General features: G+C 41.0%; 1 long non-coding RNA gene across 1 annotated transcript in view; it reads right to left on the bottom strand.

Moving 5' to 3' along the window:
- The window catches only part of LOC121176212, a 111,590-nt gene extending 89,312 nt beyond the window's left edge, over positions 1–22,278 (bottom strand). Inside the window, exons 1-2 of the long non-coding RNA XR_005892922.1 lie at positions 22,005–22,278; positions 8,133–8,200 (exon numbers count right to left, since the gene is read on the bottom strand). This is a non-coding gene — a long non-coding RNA (uncharacterized LOC121176212). The remainder of the gene's footprint in view (positions 1–8,132; positions 8,201–22,004) is intronic.
- Positions 22,279–22,500: the final 222 nt, after the last annotated feature.

Raw genomic sequence — 22,500 nt, 5'->3', positions numbered from 1 at the left:
GAAAGCCACCTCTGGCTTGCTGTGATGCTCCAAGGTTTTTTTGGCTAGTGATGAAAGCTCAACATTTACAGCCAGGTGTGTGTTTGTAGGAGATGACAGGCCGAGTGTTTGTTGTTGTTGGATGTACCATACTTTGGCATGTGAATGTGTGTTTTCACATCTATGTGGTGTGTCTAAGTTGGTGTATCTGCTGTGTGTGTGTGTGTGTGTGTGGTCTCTCCAGGACAGAGGATGGATGTCCTCGTCAGCACTGATAGGCAGAGCCATGACGAGTTGTCAGGTAGGCAGCAACAAGATCCACAGCGTGCATGTATGTGTATGTGTGTCATCACGGCACGTCTCTGCAATGTCACGGCACAGGGATCGACGGGGTAGCAGCCTATGTCATCAAAATGTATGAGGGCATGCCTGTCCCCCTGTCTTTCTCTCCCCCCTTTCCTCTTTCTCAGTCTCTCTCTCCCCCCGTCCGTCTTCTGTCTCAGCTGAAATGAGACTGAAATGTTGTCGAGATTCGGTTTCACTGTCCTCCTCTAAGCTGCTGTCAATGACAGAGAGCAACTGGAGTGAAAGTCTTTTCTTCCCTCTCTCTTCTTCCTCCTCTCTTTCTCTTTCTGCTACATCTCACTTTCTGACAAGAGAGAAATGCAACAATGAGCGCACTCAGGACCTGTATCAAGAGAGGGTGTAGCAGAAGACAGAGAGACAGAATCAGCTTGGCACAGGCAGACAAGAAGATAATGAGAATAGATGGTAGCAGACGACTAACTGTCAGCATCCACCTATAGACACACACACACACACACACACACGAAAGAAAGAGAGAAAGAATGATACATCCCAATCAAGTGACATTGGCTGACAAGTATTTGTGAGTTGGTTTCTAGCTTCCATCTTGTTTTCTCAACCTTTCCCTCCTCAGTAAGTCTCTTCTCTCCCTCTTGCAATGAAAACACAATTTGGCAGCCATGCAGCCATAAGCTGTATACTGCATGGGAATAATTTATGAGTGGCAGAAGCATTGTGTTGGACCTCCTGAAGAAAATGTGTCGCTGAAATGCTCACTTGTTGTTACTGCTGCATTGTATCCACCGAGTCTCTTTGTCATTATTAGCCGATTGAGACCCACTACTGCTGCTGCGAGCAGAGGAGTGCCAGCAAGCTGACTGCCAAGATATTGTTGTTACACTCGCACAGAAAAACTCAGCCAGAACTAATGGAGTTTAGCAGTGAATGCATACAAAATATAGTAAAAAATGTACTCCGTGGCCACTCAAGTCTTGCCTTATTATAGGGCTGCAACTAATTTATTAGTTATTGCTTAAACCAGTGATTTGTTCATTTTTCTTGCCTTACTGTTTTGAGTGTGGTCTCTGCTATGGTGTCTGAGCTGCCTCCCGAGGTCGATCTTACCCTCCCAGTCCTCCAAGCAGTGGCAAGAAGCCCACTTGATGATCTTAAGCACTGCTGCAGCATTTCAAAGCCGATTGTCTTTGTCGCTGCCATCTGCTTTTGCCCTCTGCATCTGTTTATGACACCACTGGCAGCACCTCTGACCCAGTGTCTTTCATATAAGAACTGAGGATATGCTGCAGGGATCCCCTCCTCTGGCACAGCCGGAGTTTCAGCCAGACCCCAAAGGAAAAGGCTGGATAGACCGGGGAGTACATCATAAACCAAGTGGATCAGGAACTTGATCTGAGGCAGCTTGGCTCCCTTCCAGAGCTCTGACTAAGTAATCTTGTGATCGATGGCTCTGCTGCCACATCCCCACCATCCTGCAGACACATAGATCCTCCACCCCTGCTCGAACTTTCTCCCTGAACCATGTGACGCCTCTCCTTCCGTTGGGATTTCTCATAGCGAGGTCTCAGAATGCTACCACATTCACCGAAAAGACTGGACACTGCAGGCAGGACTAGTTTTAAGTTTAGAGAGTTTCATGTTGGTGTTCATCATGAAATTTTCAGATACTCATAGATTCTCATATTCTACCTGTAACCCTCACTGTGGGGTAGTCATAAGTTTCAACTTGTGGAGCAGCTCCAAACCTACACCCTCACATAAAAGCTGTATGTGTGGGAAAAAAAAAAATTCATCATCTTTTTTTTCCTCTCTCAAGTCCTCCAAGGTCAGAACACTTGGCACAATAACTGCTGAGGTCCCTGACAGCAACGGAGAGTGAGTACACAGCTATCAGCATTTTGGCCTTGTGTAGGCTTCGGCCTCACAAATCATCAGGAGCTGTATTCAACTAAAAATCTGGGATGGACTGTGCCCATCTAGATTACACCACCTCCATTTCAGTACTCTACTCCTCTTTCCTTTAACATCCACAGACGATTTCTCTCTAAGCACTCCTCCTATATGGTATTTAAACAATTAGCCAGTGCGCACAGTGGTTTACTGTGATTTAAGAACAGCCAAGAGGCATAAAGCTGAGCAGAGCTGCCTGTTGCCTTTCTAATCATCTAATGTGTGTGCCCTGATGTGCAATATAGTTTGAGAGGACTATTTGAAGGGTTGAGCACCACTATAAAAATGGAAAGTATTATTATAAACAAACAATATCCATTTGTGATACAGCTTTCATTTGGTTTCAGCCAATTTGTTTTTCTATGTTTTATATCACTGTCAGTTTCATATTTTTTGGTTTTGGAATTTTTGGTGAACAAAATATGCAGCTTAAAGACAGCAGCTTGAGTTCTGGGAAATTGTTTCACCATACTGTTATAGCTAATGTACTAAACCACTACTTGAATTAAAAGAATAAAGATTATTTGTCTCTAGAAGAATGCTGAAGCTCAACACTTTTTATAGCTCCTCCAACAATCATCATCAACAATCCATACTTACACAGTAACTATATACAGAAACATACATAAACGGAGACTAATGTCCATGAACCTGTTGCCCCAGTGCATGTTGGGAAACTTTCCGCTACACCTAACATCTGCCATCTCTCTGAAACATGTAAATGATTCTTTCCATTAAATTAATAAAGAATGGCAAGTAGTTTGTTCCTGTTTACCTTGTAACCTAATGGCTCATGTCTTGACTGTTGATTACACGGAAAGAAGTGACTCTTCCTGAGTTCCTGAGTGTCTTCATGTAATTCTAAAACTCTTTTCTAAAGGCCACTGAGCATGCTCCCTCTGCAGAAATCATGTGCTTTCTTCTCTCTGGGGCCGCTTAACTAAAGCCAAAGATTTTTCAATACTACATCCTTGAAATCGGTACAAAGGTACAATTTGAAAGAGCATATTTGTCGAGGAAAGAGAATAATAAATGACTACATAACTTTGCGTGTTGTTAATAAGTGATGGACGGTGAAAGTAGCCTTGGCTAGGTGCAGTGGAGGCGTTGGTTTTTTTCTCTCTTTATCCGAATGAAAACCAACTATTCAGTCTCTTCCTCGTCACGCAGCTCCACCTGTGCTGAACCCAGATTCACTCTGAGCACTTGGTTCTTATTTTCTGTATGTGTGTATGTCTCATTGTGTGTGTATACTGTGTGCCTATCACATTTTCATATAGTGGTTGTATTTATTGTGCTTGTACAGTTGCTGGTAGTGTGTGTATGAGTACATGTGAATGCGTGTGTGTGCATACGCAGTCATGCATGAAATGCGGTGAGACAGGGTAATTTATTCTGTCTTACCGGATTCCAACAATGCAGGCTTAGATGTGACAGTATGTGTGTGTATATTGTATGTGTATGTGTGTGTGTGTGTGTGTGTGTGTGTGAGAGAGAGAGAGAGAGAGAGAGAGAGAGACAGCAGGTGTAATAAAATCATACCCAAGTACTGCAGAGGAACTCTACGTTTGGGGTCTTTCTTCCTCTCTACATCCTCTTCAGTCATGTTCCTCCAGCCCCCTCTCCCTCCCACTCACCTTGTTTCACAAACTTTTGTTATATTCTTACTTTACTGTTTGCTTTGCTTCTATTGTTACATGTGAAGAAATGCAAAGGAGCCACTTTATGTAGCTCCGTGGAGCTTTATTCAGAGGGTTTTAAACTGCGAAGCAGTGAAATTTTGATTATGAGTATTTGTGTATTCATGTTTTTACTGTGCTTTGTCCCAGTTCTCTCCTCCTCTCTTCTAACTCTCTTTTTTGTATTTGAATTCATTAGGAGAAACCCTTCTCATCCAGTATACTGGATGATATTCATAATATTCAGCTAATATATTGTTCTACCTCTGGTTGAAAGAGAGCAGAATTTGATGCTTTTTATTGAAAAATCCAGAAACACCACCCTGATGGAGGCAGGGAAGCCAAGAGTTGTGTAACACGCTATCATTTTGATGGACATAAACAGACTGCTAAAAGGAAAAACTTGTACGTGGACAAACTATATGCACGTTTAACAACATAATAGTAAGAAAAACACAGTTCCGAAATTACCTCACACATATCTTTGGCCTTTCATTGCTGCAATTTCTTCTTACCTGTCTGTCAGTGTGTAGAAAGATACTGATATGACAAAACTAAAATGGGCAAGGCTCGATACTTCTGCTGCTTCTGTTTAGTGCTCTCTATTTATTACTTCCTATTTCTGTTTCCGACTTTCAAATTTCATCAGCATAGCTAAACACCAGAAATATGAAATGTATACTTTTAAAAGCGTTATGGCATCCTGAGCTTCTCTCTCTCCCTCTGTGTTATACAATGGTTTATCTCCTCACACTGACAGACGGACATGTCTCCAGACCTCCCAAAATAGAGCTGCTCTCATCCCACTCCTATTCACAGATTGAGAGTCAGTAGCCAAGAGCATCTCGCACACACTTGCTTACACGTTACACATATGCACCGCACAAAAAGACACTGTGCCACATGCGCATTTGTACATTTATACATACATTCATCCACAGTAAAAGACGCTGAGATTTAGCCCAAGGAATTGGGCTCCACAATAAAACAGAAGGAAACACAAATAGCAGTGTTTGTTTACCAGTTTTTACCAAAGTTTCTCCATCATTTACATCTCTACTCATGCCTGCACTGAGTCCTTCACTCCCTTATCAACCTCTTTTACCTTGGTCCTCCCTTTCATCTTCTCTCTCACCCTTATTTCCCCTCTTTCTATCTCTACCGCCATCTCTCCATCTCTCTCCCAGGGGAATCCTGCTAATATCCTTTAATTATGCCGCAGATTACGCACACATTCTGTCTCTATGGTGAATTATGGAGAAATAAAATGAGTTATCTCAGATACGCCTGTAATCGTGCTAGCGTCTTCAAAATCGGATGCATGTCCAGAAAGTTTCTTTGCTGAGAGCAGGTGGTGTGAAGTGGGAAAACATGTTACGTCACAACTAGCCTCAGGGAAATGGCGATGAAATTTAGCTTAGCTTTGAGCTCAGAGGAGATAAGTTTCACATTATCAAGTCAAATAACTTAAATCACTAGATCCACAACAGATTATATATATTTCATATTTTTATATGTTTGAAAATGCATATGTGTTTCTTTTTTCATGCCCGTTGTAATAAAAGTGATCCCATAAGCGATATTTAGGGATATTTGTGTATTCCGTCAGCATGTGACCTTTCTGAATTGACCTTTAGCGATACACAGAAAGTCCCAAGTGCATCTCAGAGCGGGCTAAAAATGATGCCATGCATCACAGTGGCCTCCCACACCATAGAAATTACCCTCTTTCATCATCGCTGGTGCACAAGGTCAAAGTATTGGTAAGCACGGCCATTATGGGTCATAAGGAGCCTCACTTGCACTTTGACAGTCCAATTACCCCACGAGATGTGTGGGACTGTTTGCCTGGGGCTCTTACATCTTTAAAGACTCCGTGCATGCCTCTTTTGTCTTTATCAGCGGTGGGATCATTTGTTTGAATAAAGGGGTCATTTGGAGGAATAAAGAATCTACAGTTTTTATATTGTTGTTAAATGTGGGGCATATCAGGGTAATAATGTGAAAGTCAAATCAGTGGCCTCTCAGTCTAAGACTAGTCTAAATCTACTTTTTCAGCTGAAATACAGTACTTTAATAATACAGTAATTTATTTTATCAAAATTACTGATTTTGAGTGACTACAAGTCTTATGTCCACCATCTGTGTGTCTATTCATCTATTTAGAAGGGGAGTTTTAAAATAAAAATAACGATCTGCCTTCATCAGAGGGCTCAGAATACAGCTATGAGGTTGCATATTTTACTGCCTACATGAGAAATAGTTTGGATGTGGAAACAGAAAGCTATTAACTGACCATGAAACACCTTTATTCACTGCCACAATATAATAAAAGCAGTATAATCTGAATGGTAAGGTCCAGAGTTGTCATGAGTTTCTCTATCTGACTTCATCAGTTTACACCTTGTAGCAGCAGATGAAGGAGTTTTAATGGTCAGTCAGGAGCCATCTCTTAATCATGACAAATGACTCTTGAGTGTGTCCCATACACTGTATGTGTGTGTTTATGAAGATGAAGTATCAAAAGAGAGAGAGGGGGGAAAAAAGCTTATTCACAGGTGCAATGTAATGTAAAATGTTCAATCGGTACAACTAGGAAAATATTACAGTTCTGCAGAGTTCTTGGAAAAAGAGTGAACTTAAATACAGAAGGTACAGGAAAAAAAAACAATTAACTGAACTGCATTAGAACTATAGTACACATACTGTAGCTCTATCCACAGTGCGCCTCTTTTATTTGCAATTAACATTAGACTGATGCTTAGGGAAAGTTCCCACTGAGGCTCTTGCTACTGTTGTGAAGCAATTAGCGAGTGTTGCTCCCATTGCTCACCATGTTGCTCCTTTGTTTATTTGTTTAAGATTTTTTTTTTTTTTTACATTTTTCTGCCTTTGTTTTATTTTTTTGACAGCAACAGTGGAGAGTGGCAGAAAAAGAAGTGGAAAAGAAGAGGATGACATGCAACAAAGGACCCAAGCCGGATTCAAACCCGTGCTGCTGAAGTACAGCCTCAGCCTCAATGAATGGTATGCACTTAACTACTTAACTACTTAACTACTACTCACTTACTGCACTTAACTAGGTAAACAACATAAGGAACACTGCACCAATTATCAGTGTTATTTCCATGCAATCATACTGTTGGCACGTGAGTCACATCCAAAATACTCGACTGCGCCTCTGTGTCTCTGTTGCCTGCTGTGGCAGCCTAGCTCTGACATTATGGTTGGCAAGAGAATTAGTGGAGGTTTGGCTGAAGTAGGTTTTCATTCAGGCACTAAAATGTTGCTGCTGCTGTGGATTCTTTGACCAGGCAACACCACCACTAACAATGGCAATTAAGTCAGAGCCATCACGAAATGACCGATTGGCAACATTTGTGTTTACGTTGTCCAGCAGGGCAAACAAAAAATGTTGAGTGAGTGTCACTGTGGCTAGCAATGAGGGAGGGATCACTGTCAGGAGTATTTAGGCTAAGGAAAGAACAAAGACGCTGTGGACTACCAAGCAAGCAGCACTGTAATCCAACACTGTGTAGATGGTTCTGCCATGTAACATCACAGAATCTGTAAGATTCAGCCAGGTTTTCTGTCCAATAATCACTATTTCTGGATTCATGACAACATGTTGCATATGGGATGATAAGCAAGAAGTCAAATCAGCATGAAGCCATGTTTTGATATCAAAGAGCTCTCTCAGGCAAAAAAACCATTTTGACTCAAAACTCGCTCTCTCGCTCTCTCCGCCTGAAGCAGTTTGAAGAGTACACATGCAACACAAACACAGGGTAAACCAGTCAGTCAATCCAAAAATGCATCTAGTGCAACACATTCAAGGTCTTTTCTCCTGCTACAGTGTATTAGCCTCTCCATCATGCTTAAGCAACTAGTAGCAACTACTGTAGCCCTGATGCAGAACCATAGTACTGGCCCCGGAGCATAAATGTGGCAACAGCTGCTTTCCAGAACAACAGCTGCCTACCATAACCAATACAACCAATATTAATTACACATGCCAGGACTTTGATGGGCTTTCAGAATGGGCATCACAAGCAGTAGATAGCCATTACACAGCACTAGTTAGCCAACATTGCTCTCACACAAATAAAATCATCTTCTACCAACCAATAAAACACATGCTGAACAATCATAACAACAAACCAGCGAGCAGCAGCGAGAATAAATTAAAATGAAACTCACCAGTGTCCCTTGAAGCGAACAAGCAGGTGTCAAAAAGCGTCGGTCCACATCTTCAAAATTTCACCAGCCTTGAAAACACACAAACAACAAACAGAATTTCAGGGCAAATCCACAATAAACACGATCTCAAAAGAGGTGAGAAGTCCTGATGACCAGATCATCTGGTTCAGCTGTGCACTTGCAGGAGCGGGAGAGGGATAGTGGAAGGTATTGTGTTGGAGAGTTGTTGGATCTTTGGTCATGGTGGCCTTCAGCAAGGTGTGTTTTTACACAGTACTGGGGCGAAGTCTCCACACAAGGCTACAGATTTTCTACTCAGCTCAGGTCTCATTTGCAGTTGTTGGCTTTTGTAGCTGCCAATATTTAGTGTAAGCACAACTAATATAAGGACAGTGATTATTTATTCTGACCTTTCCCAGCCACACAAAACAGCCATTGTTTGGTAGTTGTGTACTATAATACACACAATAGGTATTCATGCTGTGCCTACCTGGATTATCACACAGTCTCTTCACTATAGAAGCAGAATGGATTTTCAAGCTCCTGACTGGGCTGGGAAGATTAATGCAGACAGGCGTAGAATATGAAAATATGATTTACTGCACTGTACGACTTGACAAAGTGGGGGTATGTAAAATAGTGATTTTCCATTCCTTTTATTGTGAAAATACAGGAGTCAAAATTGTGCTTCTGCGTGCTTCACAGATGCAAACTGCTCTGTCAGTCAAAAAAATGCTCCATGACTTCCAATCCAACAACATCACCATCTGGTAAACGCTGACCCGTTTGGTCCTTTTATTCTGCTTGGCAGTAACATAAAATCACTGTAATTTAAAATCTGAATAATGTTTGTATTTAAACATGTGCTGGTCTGGTAACAGTGGGACATTAGAAAGAAAAAAAAAATCAAAACTTTGTCGTAGGACAGCTTTTTTTTTGCCCTACATTACTGAGCAGTGATCCTTAGTCACATCTCGATTTTATTGAGCACAAGGGAACTTAGGGGTTAAATCTATTATTAACAGTGTGAAGCCAGATTTGTGCATAATTTACATTCTGCCTCGGAGCAAGCATTTAGATCTGTTGATTGTGCTGCAGACGCGTCAGAATTGAGTTAATTTTCATTCGTTGCAATAATGTGAATTCTATGGTCTTGTATTGTGTCACTGCTGTGCTTTCTGCTAATAGTTCAACAGTAGAAATGAGGCGTGTCATTATGAAACAAATGAAGATGAGGACGATGGTGTTGTATCTTAGTGATACTTTGCTTGCTGGAGGCAACCAGACACGAGCTGACTCACTCATTCAACAAGGGATTGGCTAAGCAAACAAGTTTTTCATATTGTGATTCTTTTTGTCTTGCGGGAAAAGTAACCCAAAGTGAGTTATAGATGCAACGCTCATCCATCACCATCAATTGCCCCCTTCTCTCTACAAACCAACATAAAATACAAAACAGACACACACAGGAAGCAAACATCTTCGTACTCAAACCGCATGTTCTGTGGTTTCTTCAAGTCTTTTCATCATGCAGGGACACACACATTCACAGCAGCGAAAACTCATATATGCTCATAAAAACTACTGTAAAGACACACTTAGATACTCACATCTCTGCCATACACAGGCACACACACACACTCAACATCCGGCTGTTCATCTACAGCTTGCCTTCTGTGTACAGCGATCAAGGACACATGTATTCCCCTGAGGGTTTGGATCTCATGTCATCATGTTCATGGAGCTCCAGTGCTCAGTTTCATAAAGACTGTTTTGTTCCACACATCACAATCCATGTTGCACTGCATCGTGCCTTCCCGCATAATTACACGAAGGATATTCAGGAAGGCAAAGTTATTCCTTTCCCTGTAGCATATTCCCATTCATGCATCTCTTGGTTCTCCACTTGTGTTTCTGTCTTATGCATATGCATATGTGTGCGTTTATGTGTTCATATGTGAGACATGACTGGTTAATGTATGTGTGATTTGAATTTGTTAGTAGCACGCTATATGTGAATACATTGCTTGTGTAAGATTTATTTAGGGTAACTGTTCCACCCAGATTTCACATAAAAATGGAAAATGTTCATTTTGGATGCTCATTTATTCTTATTTACACATCTGTCATTTAGATCACACTCACAAGTTGTAGAACTGCAGACATTTCCTTCAGGAATATGTCATGAATCATTGCTTTAACACTAGTGGAATTTGATTAAATTAATTTGCTGGATATTCCAATCTGAGCTAAACAGTTCCCTCCATTTTCTCTTCTTTGTGCTGAAGAGAAAAAGGGAGTGGCAGTGAGAGATGATGAGAGAAAAAAGCGAAGGAATCGAGGAAGACAGAGGCAACAAGAGGATGGAAGTGAAGATGTGAAAACAAGGTATGGATGTGTAAGCAAAAGCCAAGCAACTTAACAATACATATGGTGGAGCTGGGAAGAAATTTGGAGGAAGAGACATTGCAGAAGGGGCAAGAGGGAAGGAGTGGAGCTTTGTGGGTGTGAGACATTTACATTCATGAAGATAATGAGGCATGTGTGGTCTGGCATTTACCGACTGTGCAGCACAGAGACAACAAAAGTTGAATAAGTGTAGGTGGGTGTATTCCAGGAAAAATGCAGTGAAATGGCCCTGAAACTACTAAACTGAAAATCAGCGTCACATCGCCTTCAATTCTGTATGCAAATACAGTCATGTTAAAATACCAAGTAGCATCTAAACAAACTAAGTTAGTTAAATCTTTTGGCCTCTTTGGGGCAGCAGAAACAAGCTGTAAACACAACAATAACATACAGTATTGTCAAAGTTTAAGCTGATGTGTTTAAAAACAGTCGTTTATTTACACATCCAGAGGATACAAAGCAGCATTAGTACTCCCCTATGTTCACCAACACTGCCCTGACTTTTGGACCCCACTATAGCTTAACCACACCAAATCATGAATTCCATTAGAGTGATCTGGTCTAATCTGGTCCTGTTACTGCTACTCTGCTAACTTAGGCTAGTTACCTTTTCAGCACCGTGCCCTTAAACAGTGTTCCTATACTTCCAATGGTTTCCTTTGAGTTTCAGAGTCTGCATGCAGGAAAGTGTGTGTGTGTATGTGTGTGAGTGCATATCAGCCCTACAGCAGAGAGCCTTTATCATGGAGCACCTGTGACACCTGCAAAGTGACAGAATAAGATTCCTCAGTGTCTTTCTCTGTGGGCTGCCAAAACAAATTATATGCATGACAAATACTTTCATGTTGGTGTGTGTGTCGGCATTGAGAATTTGTGGGAGGATGAGTTGAAGGGTCTTTTTATATCAAAAGTGTTTCATGCAGTTTTGTGACTTTTTCTTGGTGGACATTTTTATTAACAGGGTAGTAAAAGTCTCTATCTGTCTAAACCAGGACAAGTATTATTGTACAGTAGTGTCTTTTCTGTAATAAGTTGCCTCTACACAAAGTTCTCCTCACAGCTGACAGCGAATCAGAATGCAGAATCTCTTTGAGTCTACAATCCAGGAAGAATAAATTCAGTGGAAGATGTGTGACTGGTACCCATGAGTGGGTAGCACTTTATTCTTTTATATAAGTCATTCATTTTCCCATGACTTTGTGATGTTTAGAGTCTATTATCAATGGCTTGGCATGAGGAGTGAATTGACTTTTCCTTGAAGGACACCCACACACACACCCACACACACACCAAAGACAGCAACATAGCTATTCAGCACGTGTCTCTTTTGAAATGTGTTGTATAATGAGAGCTGAAGAGTCATATTACTTTTTAAATTATTTTCTATAAATGAAAAGGAACATCAGATACAGACCCTCTGTATGTATTTGAATCATATGCAAGCATGTATTTATATGCATACCACAGTGTTAGGCATCGCTTCAGCAGAGAAAGAAGATGCGAGCACTGGAATACAGTCAACAGCAGACATTCCTGAGAAGTAGTGATTATTCCCCGAAAACAGGAGTGGGCAGAAAAAAATAAGAAAGAGCAAAAATTGCAGAGGGAAATGGAGACAGCGAGAGACAGAGAGAGTAAAAGAGAAGAAGACAGGCTGAAAATGGATATGATAGAAAGTGGGAAATATGGAGAGAGAGAGAGAGAGAGAGAGAGAGGGAGAAAGAGCGAGAGTCGGGGTATGCAGCCAAAATATCAAACATGTTTTATCTTGAATACAGAGCGAGTAAAATAAGAAGAGAAGCAAGAGAGACACACTGACACAGGGAGTGAGAGTGAGTGAAAGAGGAGAAATCCAAACTGCACTTTTTAAAGCGTAGCACATAAACCCTCTCCCTCTCCCCCACACACACACACACACACAAACACACACAAATACACAGTGCTCCCATCTTGACATGGCAGAAAGAATGCAGACAGGGGATGTCTGATTTATGTAATCCAATGTCTCAGTTGCGTAAACACAAAAAAGTGAGCTTTTGTCTGTAAATTCGATCATCTGATGAAGCTCCCGTTCGCCACTCACATCCACTGATTTTTAAGTGTCGGTGACATGAAAGGCAACTGAAGTACCACAGCACCATCTGTTGGTTGCAACAAGCAAAAACAGCAGACTGCAGCGGCGGTGCAGAGCTGTACACCAGGAGCAGGAAATATAGGAAAGCCCTCCCTGTTGAGTGGCACTAAACCAACTCTTATCCCGTCTCCTCCCAGTCATTTGAATAATCCCTTTAGATTGGCTAAATAGGTTTATATACATTGTGAGCCTAGGGTATGCATAAATTAACATTCTGTATCTTCCTGGGAGCTACAGTAAAGGACATCTTTGAAAGCACCGTGTCCTTAAGTATAAGGCAGTTTCAGTCAGTCTCTAGTTTTGAAGGATTTAGTTTATGGGAAGCATCTTTATAATCTTTTTTTTTTAAAGGTATCATGGTCACATACAGTAGTGCAGTGCCTTTGTTTTGTTTTGTTTTTACACCAGCATGATCATTTAAAATGTCAAACTGATCCTGGGGTTCAAGGGCACACTCACAACTTTAATTTACATCAACTTCAGGTGAGATCATTGACATTAGATACTGCTATCTTTCCTGGTGATGGGACAGATTAATGGTGTGAGACAGAAGAAAATAACGTTTTCTTTTTATCTGCATCCAGTATGATCCAGTTTTTCTCTTCCTATCTTCCTCCAATACATCGGCAGACTTCTGTCATTCCACTCCGTCTTGTTGAGCCTTTCATTCTACCTCTCCATCTCGCTGTCACCTCTCTTCTAATGGTGCCTGCATCCACATCTCCTGTTCCATCTCGCTCTCACTCAACCCCATCTCCAAACTCCAACTCCATTCCTGTTGTCTCATTTCCTGTTTCTCATTCTCTCCCTCTAATCTTCGTCCTTCCATCATTTATCTGTCCTTGTCATTCCCAGCTGCCTGAGGCACTGACAGCATGAAGGATTTATCAGGGGACAGAACAGGTTGTCTGTGAGGATGAGTATGTCCATCAAAAGCAGTCGCTAGTGGACCCTGCAATCATACATGTAACAAAGCACATAACATGCACAGAAACATGCTTATGAATCTTGTGCAAATAAATGTTTAAATTGTTAATTATCTCACTGCTTACAGTCAAGTTATGTATTTTTATTTTCAACCTGTCCTGTGACACCCAGTATTCATGGGAAATGCTGCACTCCGAGTTTCAACCTCTGTTCTGTAACACCAACCTACTGGCTAATGCATTAGCAAGCACTCTACCTGGCAAATGCACAAAGAGAGGGTATGAATATGAAGTTGCAACAAAAACAGCCAAACAAGGGCTACATCTGTTCGACTGGGATAATTCAACTCTTCAAAAACAAGCCCAATTGGACTTAATGTCCCAGTTTTGTTTAATTTAACTGTTCCTTTCATCTTTTTTTTTTTTTTTTTGAAAGATGAAAGACAAAATATTAACATACCATCCACACCAATATGTTTCCTAAAAAGACCAGTTAGCCTCTACCAAAAAGAGGAGACATGTGACTCCTACTAATACCGAGGTTGTCTTATTCACATGCGTGTTCTTCACTGGCCTTCTAACATTAGCCACAGATACTCGTACATTCAGGAGTCACGTAGTTTTGTTTAGAGCTGGTGAGTGCGTGAGCTGCACCCTTGATAGAGCTGGCCTGAGTAACAAAGGTGAAGTAAGCATATATTCTCAAATAATTTGACCAACACAGCTAGATACAGCGAGATAAGCACGTGTATGCGTTTCATTCTGCCAATCTGTGACGATGGGTATAAAGGTGAGATGGCCAAAAAAAGTAAGACGGACACTGATGTCAAGAAAAACACTGGATAATGTAAAATAAAATGAGAAAAATATATTCTGCCTTGTACCTCTCCCAGAGTCATCTGGAATATTTCAGCTCTTTGACTAACCTTTCTCCTGCAGTTCACAGCAAAATCTGGCAAAAATACACACTGACATTGATTGATCAAAGAGTCAAGAAACATTTTTCTGCTGCTCATTTTAGGGAAAAAAAAGGTGAATTTGTACAAGAGTCTCCTGCAAGGTACAGTGGAGACACACACACACACACAGCCATAGCAAAGAGAGTGACTCATTCCCTCACTGGTCAGTTACTGTATGAGCACAGTAATGTGCTGAAATTATTGATCCAACAAAAAGGACCTGACAACCCCGGCTGAGGTTGAAAAAGAAACCAGTGGTTATTTTACCCACTGGACCACACGCAAAAGCACTCACACAGATACGCACATTTTTCACATTAACAGTACAGAACCTTTACCCACCTGCTGTGCTACACAAAGATAGGCATACATGCTGTGGTGGAGACTCAAAGAGTAGGAAAGATTTGCATTTATGGCCAACAATATGGTTTAGAAAGAAAGAAATATACCATGAGTAGGTTTTATACTTTATAATTTAAGTCATCTTTGGAGTCTCAAGAGACACACAAAGAGGACTCAGGATCAATCAATTATTTAGCCTTTTCTGCCTCACCACCTTCTCCACTCACATATTGCACCCTCCCACCCTGCTCTGCCTCTGAACTTATACTTTGAAGCTTTTGTTTTCTCCTTTCCACGTGAACAGAATTGCCTCCTGTATGTTCTGAATTAAATCAAAACCAAAGTGCCCTCTTCTTATTTTTCCTCCTCACAATCGTAAACACAGATAAGAAGTTAATCACTCCCTGAGTTTAACAGTCAATTCAATCGGCCATTTTTCTTTCCCCATCCCATCATCCATTCTTCCGTTATTGCATTTTGTTTTATGCGCTTTCTGCACACCAGAGAATGAGTGTTATCTCTTGAATAGAACTACGGTACATCAGTCTAGTTAGTTTTCCTCTTGTGGGCATATTCTACCTTTGTAATATCCTCTCTGTCTTATTCTCGTTTCTTCCATAGCCCCCTTTTCCATATTATGAAGGTGACAATGCAAAACAAAAAACACACCCCCACCACACAGATTCACATGTATGTGTTGACAATTTTGGACATGTCTGTTACATGTCAAAATTGTCTGCACACACATTCAGTGTACTGTGAAATCAACAGACAGAGAAGATGTCACCTGACACACAGTGCAGAGATACAGAGCTATGGCCATGTATAAGTATATATGCACACACAGAAACACTTGAGGGATGGATGCAGCCTGATAACAACAAGTTTCAATTGATTTATTTTATGTGGGAGTGTTCTGAATTTCTCTCCTTCCCTTATTAAGACACGGGATTGAAACCAGCTCAGATATCAAGGCTGAGACAGACACTCTGATTGTGTCTGCCACTTAATGGGCGCTTGACTCCTCCGCTTTCTCTTTAAATGATTTTTTTTTTTTTTTCTGAGAGAGGAGAGAGGTCTGAGGACTAAGGCTAAGATGGAAACTGAGAGAAACAGGATTATTAAAATCTGCTTCGCACATTTTCATTTGCAACTTTATTCCATAATAGTTGAAAATCAAAAATGAACAGTCTTAGTAGGGACTTTAGGGAGGGTAAATCACAGAAGGTGCTTTACTCTACTTAGACTTAGTAAAGCATGTCCCATCATTTTCAAGGACATTGAAATGTTTCCAGCTCAGGAGTTGAGAATTAGGTTTCAATTAATTGAAGAGTTTAGGACTTTGGGGATTATATTTAAAGGCTTATTCCATAGTTTCAGGAAAAAAGTATAATAATTTACACTATAAACACTGTGCACGTTCAAATATGGTCTCCAACATTTGATCCAGACAAGTGGGCCTAAGCCTGTGTGTGTGTGTGTGTGTGTGTGTGTGTGTGTGTGTGTGCATGTCCTGCAGCCACTAACAATCTTTCCTGTTCCAAATGTCATATGGTCACGAGACTGCATCGTGATAGGGCAACATCTTCTGTTCATCCCTGTCTCACAGGCATGTGCGCACGAGCACACACAGACGCACGCACGCACACACACCCACACCCACACACACACACACAAACATATTCTCCAGACAAATTAGAAGACTTCATTACTGAAAACACACTGAATAACAACATATTTACCAGATAGCTTTCTGTTTGAGGTAATCACTTTATATCACATAACTAACATGTCCCTCATGACACATGATGTCAACACCTTTAATCTAAAAATGCATTGTAATTTAACATTGAGTCATATTAGAAGGTGAGGTAAACAGATCCACCTAAGCTCACTAATTAACATTCTAGTGGACTACTTTTTAGCCAAGCACAGTCAGTTGTGATTGTTTTGCAACTTTACTTTGACAACAAAACTTTGAAATAGTCATAAAACCACAATGAGACGCTTTTTAGCGTTCAGATGGCACGCAGCTGGCAGCTGTGTGGTCCGACTGCAGCCTCATCACAAGGGAAACTAATAACCCATAAGCAGTAATTACCACTGGGCAATATGTTGCCCATCACTCGCCTCATGATCGGGATATGTCCTCCAGCTGTATCAGATCAACAAGTCTAATGTAAAGTGGCCTAAATAGCCTTTAATGTGTACCAGCCATAACCAGGAAAGACGTACAGAAAGAGAAGCTGGATCACTTTGCAGCAAGTTAAAACTTTTGTTTTCGAATGTTATGCTGAAAATCACTGTGATGGAAACATGTGCTGTCTGACACTCACACTGATGTGTGGAAAATGGCACATCCGTTTAACACCACATAATTGCCACTTAGAACTAAATAGCCTTTGGCAGCCACACAACCACGTCGGGAATGGGGATGATACAGCCAATCTCACTGAACCTAACACCACTCATGCCATCTCATGGAGCTGATGATACAGCTAGCATTGAATTTTACAGTGTGTGACACACAAGTCATAGACTGTCTGCAGTTATGGCCCTGCTCAGACCTGGCATTAAGGCGCATCTTGTGTGATCCGATCAAAAGTGGACAGCTCTAAGTGCAGGTCTGGATCCACCAAAGACAAACTGAGATCCAACCGCTCTGAACACACCACCTGCCTATGACACACCACCTGTACTATGTATGTGTTCGGTAAACCCTGCAAATACAGTTTCATGGAAATATTACCCAGGAATTACTTTACTTTTGTAAGTGCAATCAGGTGAAGAGAACTATGAAAACAAAACAAGATGACCATCTGGAAGTTTTACAGGTTAAAATTTGCATACAGTGTAAATAAGATCCCGCTAACAAGCCTAACAGCAGAAAAACAGACAGGTAAACTGGATGAAAGAGAGGCTGCACTCAACATGATGATCACTTGTGCTTAATTATCATGCAGCTGCTGTACACACACACACACACACACAACCACAATGTGAATGTGTTTAATTCAGTCAATGATATTAGCATCAACACTCATGATATATTCTTGATGAGCCATTATCAGAATGGACGCAAATGCCATACACAAAGACTACTGTGTGTCATTTCAATAATGACTCCTCCTTTTTCAGGTAAGAGGCAGAGCTAAGCGAGAGGAAGGATGAGCACTGAGTGTGATGACTACTTAGACCCAATTTGCATACATCAAACTCCCATGCAGCCATGCTCTCAGGAGGATTTGAGTCAGTTGCCAACACCGCTGGCAACATTTTCCTCCTCACATCTTTTGTGGAGGCCATGTAAAGAATGACAAATGGTAATGTGTGATAAAAGCCATGTGCTCAATTCACTGACATTGCTCCATGGTCTCTGTGGCAGACAGGCTTATATGTTGGATGACAAACACCTCTCAAGCACCTAAAGGCAGAAAAGACCTGAACTTGTGCTACCCGCCTATCCCCAAATGCCCTACCACGAATCTGACCTTTTACAAAACCATTTCATAACCAGTACCAGCTGTTACGAGCCGCTCTCACATTTTCTCAATGTCTTGTCCCTATTGTTTTATTTCTCACTCTAATTCCCCTCCTCTTTCATGTCTTTATCGTCACCTGTGTTCTATTTGTTGTTTCTGACTCTCATTTTCTCATTTGCACGTCCACTTATCTTGTGTTGTCTCCCTTTCACCTCATCTTTTTCATTCATTTCTCACACTCACACTCTTTCCTCCCATAATTCATACGGCTAGTAGAGATCTTTGTCTTTGCCTGTGGGATTTACTTTTATTTCTGATGCTGTCATGTGAGCATAATCTCCAGATATCGATGGATGGACAAAACGTTCCGCTTACAACAGCTCTAAAAAAATGCTATCTAGCGTATTGCTATCTTTCAATTAACTGCAGCCAGATGAAGATAAATGCTAAATGTACTTTCCACTCCCTCTTCTTCACTTTTATTAAAGAAGAATCTTGACCTGTTTCTCTTTGGTCAGACTTCATGAAACCTCTCACCCATTTCTCTCCCTTTGATTGCAGCTTCCACGAGGTCCTTTCTTTTGCTTGACACCTAGATCTGACCTTTGAGCCATTTCAGACGTTTGCTCTGTCAAAGCTAAAAAGCTATCACCTCTTCCCTCCTCCGCCTCCTTTCTACCCTCTCTCTTTTAAGTATTTTCATCTCCTGACCCTCAAACCTGACCTCTGCCATGTATGAAATGTACATTAACATTTTGTGGCCATGAAAGCTTTTCATCCTCCCATCTTTCCTCCTCTTGTCCTTCTTATTCCCTGTATCTCTTCCTTTTTCAAGATGCTCTTTTCATGTTCAGACCTGAAAACCTGACCTCAATTTTAAACATATATGTTCACATTTTCAAATAAAGAAAGTGCTACGTTTCTGACTTCCCTTTACTTTCTCGTCCTTTCACTCCCCGAGTCCTACTCTCAGTTTTTTCCTGTCCACCTCACACTGCTCCTCATCTCATATCTCTTTCCCCTCTGTCTTTTTTTCATATAGTTTTCATATTCCCTGGCCTCTGAACCTGACCCCAGCATCCTCTGTCTGTCAAAGCTCCCCCACCTTTCAACCACAGATTCAACACTTTAAATCAAGAAAAATAACTTTCTCTCGGTTGGAAGGACAAAAAATTGTTCTTTTTTCCTTCTGCCTTCCAACAGCCTCTGCAATGCAGTACCAGATGTTTCACAGAGGAGAGAAGGCTACCCACAGCTGACGCACACTCACTTATTCAGACTATTGTGTGTGTGTGCTAACTAGTTGAAGAGGGTATTAACAACATGACAAAGTGCCCGGTGTCTTGTCTTACTAAATATTTGAACAGCAGCAGAGCTTGATGCTGTTTTTTTGGGACATTTTGTTTCTTTAGCTCCTTAGCACCTCTTACTTTTTCATTCATCCATCTTTCTTTTTGTCTCTGTATTTGCACCTTTCTTCCTCCCAGTCTCTTCACTTTAGCCTCATCAACTCTGTCTTCATGATTATTATTTTACTCTCACCTGGATTTGAAATGGTGAATTTCTTGATAAGAGGATTCACTTGAGCAAACAAAACAAATCCATGCAAATGTTTTGCCAGAGTTCAACTTTGGTGAACTTTGACATATGAATTCACACCTCTGATCACAGCGAGATGTCTTGGCAGCCCTGACCTTTGAGGGGATGGTGAGCTGGAGAGCTGAAAACAGCTGAACCTTCTCTGACAGAGTGAAAACTATTCCACAAAAGAGCAATGATTTGGTTTCTTTTGACTAAAATGTGTGAACTTATTGTTCGGTTAGCTTATGATTTTGCTCACTGACTGTTTGCAAGCTTGTTAGCTCTGAGAGTTTAATTTTCTCACTTCAATGACTTGTAGACTGAACAGTATAGAGAAAATAGAGAGAAGCTCAGAGAGATATTGTGACTGAGCTTAGCTCACCAGTTCACCACTAGTCCTATGAACAGTCACTGTTACTAAACTTCTGGCACAATACTACCACACACGCACACTAATTTAAATTAAGACCCCAGCTCTCAAAATATAGCACAAAAAACTGTTTTGAAATACTCTAAACAGTTTAAGGTCCCACACAGACCAGCTGTGGACCCAGTTCGACCAGAAATTACTTGTGTTTTGGTTGGAGTAATCTGACGTCTTTTTCTAATCAATGTCAAGCTCTGCAAGGAAGCAGCTTCACCAGATGCTGATTTCCTCGGGCTTCAGCACAGAGAGATCAGTGATCTGAGAGAGGAAGCGAGCGAGACAAGGCCAAACAGGACTGCAGCCAAAGCAGAAAGGCGATAGATCGAGAGAGATAGAGGGAGATAATGAGAGAAGCTGGAGAAAGCCCATAGATACTGGATGAAAGATGAAACAAAAAGGGGAGAGAGGGAAGCACTGATAACAATACAGAACAACAAAGTAAGAGTGAGAGAAAAACAATTGAAGCAGAAAAGAGAGGAGAGAGTCAGACGGGCAAAAGCTTAGCTAGTTAGAAGTATTTTCCGAGGCATTATCAGGCATGTGTGGAAACATCAAAAAAATGTTTAATGTCCACGTTACAAGGCTGCAAGCAAGCCGACATCAATTCAAACCCAAATCCTGATCCATAAATTGAAAGAAGGGTGTTCCACGATTGAAAAGTGTCCTTACTCTTTTTTGTCTTTCCAGTTTATGTAACTCCATGGAAAGTTTATATCAAGTGAATTCTGTTTTTCGGCCAAAAAATTATACATTACAAAGTCAACTAAAACGGCTTTTCAAGATAGTTACAACAACTTACAACACCCTATATCAGACCTACTGAATTTTTTTTGGAATGTGACCAAAATCTTAATGAAAAGATGATGAATGCGATAAATAAAACAAAGTTTATTTCTCCTAACATTCTTTTTATAGGCTCAGACACTGCAGATATAAAAACCAATAGGAGCAAATAGTTTGTTTTGCCAAACCTTGTTTTGTTTAATATCAGCATGAGGGCTTGTGATAGGTTTGAAACATACAATGTACAGCTTGGGGTCAGCCAACATCACTGTTGAAAATAGTCAAGTTTGGTATGGCAAGCCAGAGGGTTAGCAAACTGCAGCACTGAAGCACATACAGTACAAGGTATTGAAGATAAGTGTATATAATCACCAGTCACACAGTAAACATCTCCAGCTGCTTTACCCTCTATATGCTCCTTGGTTCGTTAGTGAAATTTTCAAGACAGTATTCAAAAGTGTCAAAGACCAGACAGTTCGATTATTCTTAAATCAACATATCTCTTCAGTCAACATGAAATATAATTTCATTAACTGGTTCTATCAATTTCTAACACAGCTTCAGTGTCAACTGAAAAATACGTCCATGGGATGGATTTGATTACTGACTGGTTATAGTAAACTAACCCACAGCCCAGCACAAAAACAGCCAACATGAACACAATGCCAGACTAAACAGTGAGTAACCTCACTCCACCTAAGAAGTATTCAAAAGTGCCAAAAACTACACAACTAATACAAATCAGCTGACAAGCCACAATGTCACCTCAGTCCTTCCACCGCAGTGTCTCACGTAAATGTCATGCATACTTAGCAAACAAGGTTCTTACCAGGTAAACGCAGTGCAACGGGAAAATCTCTGATGGCTCCAGCAGTGCACCAGTCTCAGTGGCACCCGTGTGAAGTAAAACAATCTTAGCTTGGTCGTTCGGCATGCAGATATTTGGCAACAGGAGATCAGTCAAAGCAACTAATCGAACCAAATGGGGCGTGCAGAATGGAGTTTAAATGGGGACACTGAAAGGGACTGAACAAAAGAAACGGCCGGAAAGTAACACAAACAAGCCAGCAAGGCAGGAGCTTGGCCTGAGGCTTCTCTCGACATGGGAGATAATGCGGAAACTGTGAAAACCTGTGTGAAAAGGGGACTGGTCATGTGAGGGCTGAGCCAGGAAAGCTTACTAGCGACAGCTGCTGGGCAGGTGGGGGAACAGCGGGGGAAAAAAAACATCAACAACAAAATCAGGATTTTGGTTTAAACCAGTGCTTGTTATTTATTATTTGTTATTATAGTGCTAATTATTTTCTGTTACGCCCCCCCCGTAG

The sequence above is a fragment of the Toxotes jaculatrix genome, chromosome 22 (assembly GCF_017976425.1).
Source record: "Toxotes jaculatrix isolate fToxJac2 chromosome 22, fToxJac2.pri, whole genome shotgun sequence".
NCBI lineage: Eukaryota > Metazoa > Chordata > Actinopteri > Toxotidae > Toxotes > Toxotes jaculatrix.
The sequence above is the reverse complement of the archived record's forward strand: the minus strand, read 5'-3'. Positions and strand labels throughout refer to the sequence as shown.